The 3,472-nt window shown below is 37.0% G+C and overlaps 1 non-coding gene across 1 annotated transcript; it reads right to left on the bottom strand.

Moving 5' to 3' along the window:
- Positions 1 to 1,047: 1,047 nt before the first annotated feature.
- Positions 1,048 to 1,154, bottom strand: LOC121205215 (small nucleolar RNA R71). The gene has a single exon (XR_005900300.1). It is a non-coding gene; the product is annotated as a small nucleolar RNA R71 (small nucleolar RNA).
- Between the last annotated feature and the right edge of the window lie 2,318 nt (positions 1,155 to 3,472).

Below are 3,472 nucleotides of genomic sequence, written 5' to 3' on the forward strand. Positions count from 1 at the left end.
AAAGTCTAGGTGGATTGTTCCTTAGGTATTGTCTTAATTCAATCGTTTTCCAAAAGTAATCCCCCAATTCTACTTTCTATGAATTCTTAGTTTAGATAATTAGTTAGTTAAAACAAAACCCCTTATTCTTAGGCTAGATAATAAAAAGATAGTTATTACTAGTACTTTTAGTTCCTTTGGGTTTGACAATCCAGTCTTGTTAAAACTATACTACTGTTCGATAGGCACACTTGCCTACATCGTGATAACAGTTAGTTTCAAGAACGATTCTTAATAAATATTTAAAACCTATCACACGAAAATCGCGATCAAGTTTTTGGCACTATTTCCAGGGAACTAAGATATTAGGAACGCTCAATTTTTATTACTTTAGCCATTTATTTTTCTTGCAATTTAATTTTATTTTTAATTTTATTATTATTTATTAATTTACTTTTTCTTTCTATTGGCAAGTTTTTATAGTTTATGACTACAAGAAACCCGTTAGGACCAGTACTTTTTGACGAAGAAATCGATCGCACAATTTGCAGAAACCAAAGAGAAATAAGACGAATCTTAAAATACACAGAGAACGAGCAAGAGGGCGATACTCGAACCCCAACCGAAGAGATGGCTAAAAACCAAGACAATCAGCTACCTCCTACGATACACGTTGAACTAGCAAATCAAAACCCTGCTCCTCGTACTATGTATGATTATGCTAAACCTACTTTAACAGGAACTGAGTCAAGTATAGTTAGACCTGCTATTGCTGCAAATAATTTTAAACTGAAACCTAACACAATTCAAATGATATAGCAATTTTTTCAGTTTGATGGTTTGCAGGATGAGGATCTGAACACTTATTTGGCAAATTTCCTGGAATTCTGCGATACATTTAAAATTAATGGCGTTTCTGATGATGCCATTCATCTTTGGTTATTCCCTTTTTCATTAAGGAACAAAGCTAAACAGGGGTTGAACTCGTTACCACGAGGGTCAATTACTACTTGGGAACAAATGACCAAAAAATTTCTATTAAAATATTTTCCGCCGGCTAAAACGGCTAAATTACGTAATGATATCTCTTCGTTTGTGCAGATGGACTTAGAAACTCTTTAAGATGTATAGGAGAGATACAAGGACTTACTGAGAAGGTGCCCTCACCATAGGTTACCGCTTTGGCTACAGGTTCAACCATTCCATAATGGCCTGAATCCTTCGACTTGACAAATGGTTGACGCAGCTGTAGGCGGAACCATCAATAATAAAACACCTGAAGAAGCTTACGAATTTATTGAGGAGATGTCACTGAATAACTATCAGTGGCAAGTCATGAGGACTAAGCCAGCTAAAACAGCAGGCGTTTATAACGTCAATTCGGCTACTATGCTGTCAAACCAGGTAGAACTTCTAAATAAAAAGATTGATGGTTTACTTGGTTCTACTCAGGTACATCCAGTAATGAGGTGCGAGACGAATGAAGGAGGAGCATGCACAGAGTATCAAACCTTCAACCCTAGCATAAAAGAGGAACAAGTTCAATATATGGGTAACAATAACTCTAGATCCCAAAATAACCCATATAGTAACACTTATAATGCAGGTTGGAGGAACCATCCCAATTTCTCGTGGGGCGGTTAGGAAATCAAAGACCACAACATCCTCCGGGTTTTCAACAACCACCCTATCAACAGGAAAAGAAATTGAACCTTGAAGAAATACTGTCTAAATTTATCTCGGTGTCAGAAACCCATTTCTAGAACACCGAGACAACACTTAAAAATCAACAAGCATCAATCCAAGGGCTCGAAACTCAGATAGGCCAGCTGTCCAAACTAATTTCGGAAAGACCACTAGGAAGTTTACCTAGTAACACCAAATCAAAAGAGCATGTAAAAGCAGTTACACTAAGGAGTGGGAAAGTGTTAGAGGAATCTGAAAAGAAGCTAACACAAGAAGCTGTGATAAGCGAAAGGGGGGAAGAAAAACCCGAAAATAGTGACAAACCAGTGCCGAAGGAATATAAACCACCAGTTCCATACCCAGCAAAATTGAAAAAAGACCGCATTGATGCACAATTTGGTAAGTTTCTTGAACTTTTTAAGCAATTACATATCAACTTACCTTTTGTTGAGGCCATCTCGCAAATGCCTATATACGCAAAATTTTTGAAGGAGCTTCTAACAAATAAAAAGAAGTTCGAGGACTTATCTACAATAGAACTCAACGAGAAGTTCTAAGCCATGCTCCAAAACAAACTACCAACCAAACTGAAAGATCCAGGAAGTTTTACTATCCCTTGCTTAATTGGTAGTCTGAATGTTGAGAAAGCACTAGCTGATTTAGGCGCTAGCATTATTTTGATGCCATATAAAATGTTCAAACAACTTGGTCTTGGGAAACCTAAACCCACTAGGATGAGTATTTAATTAGCCAATAGATCTGTTAAATATCCTAGGGGCATTATAGAAGACGTACTTGTGAAAATAGATAAATTCATATTTCCTGTTGACATTGTCGTGCTTGACATGGACGAAGATGTGGAAGTGCCTATAATTTTAGGGCGCCCATTTTTAGCCACTGCTAAGGCTGTAATCGATGTGGGTGATGGTAAATTGGTACTTAGAGTTGGTGACGAGGAGATTATCTTTAAAATTTATGATGCTATAAGGTTTTCTAGGGAACATGATGATTCATGTTATTTTATTGACTCTATTGATCATACTACTCAAGACTCTTTTTAGGAAATTATACAGAAAGACACGACGGAACTGTATCTAGCTCAAGAAGAGGAGACAGATGATGAACCTAATGAGCATTCTTCAAGACAAGTAGAATATGAGGGCATTAAGATAAACAATGAACTTAAACAAAAACCCTCTATTGAAGAGCCTCCTAAACTGGAAGTTAAACAATTACCAAACCACTTGGAATACGCATTCCTCAAAAATAATTCTACATTACCAGTTATTATTGCTTCTAACTTGCAACCCAAGGAGAAAGAGGAATTAATTCAAGTATTAAAAGAACATAAAAAGGTCATAGCTTGGAAAATTTTTGACATTAAAGGAATCAGCCCTTCTTTTTGCACCTACAAAATTTTGATGGAAGATGAATACAAACTGTGTGTACAAGCTCAAAGATGACTGAACCCCAACATGAAGGAAGTTGTTAAAGCCGAGGTAATTAAACTTCTAGATGTTGGAATTATTTATCCTATTTCTGACAGTTCTTGGGTAAGTCCAGTGCAGGTTGTCCCTAAGAAAGGAGGCATGACGGTTGTGACCAACGAGAAGAATGAATTAATCCCAACAAGGATAGTCACAGGATAGAGAGTTTGCATTGACTACAGGAAACTGGATGATGCCACAAGAAAAGATCACTTCCCCTTGCCATTCATTGACCAAATGTTGGAAAGATTATCCGGGCACATGTACTACTGCTTTTTAGACGGACTCTCTGGCTACTTCCAAATCCCAATAGCTCCTGA

Source organism: Gossypium hirsutum, chromosome A08, assembly GCF_007990345.1.
Source record: "Gossypium hirsutum isolate 1008001.06 chromosome A08, Gossypium_hirsutum_v2.1, whole genome shotgun sequence".
Taxonomy (NCBI): domain Eukaryota; kingdom Viridiplantae; phylum Streptophyta; class Magnoliopsida; order Malvales; family Malvaceae; genus Gossypium; species Gossypium hirsutum.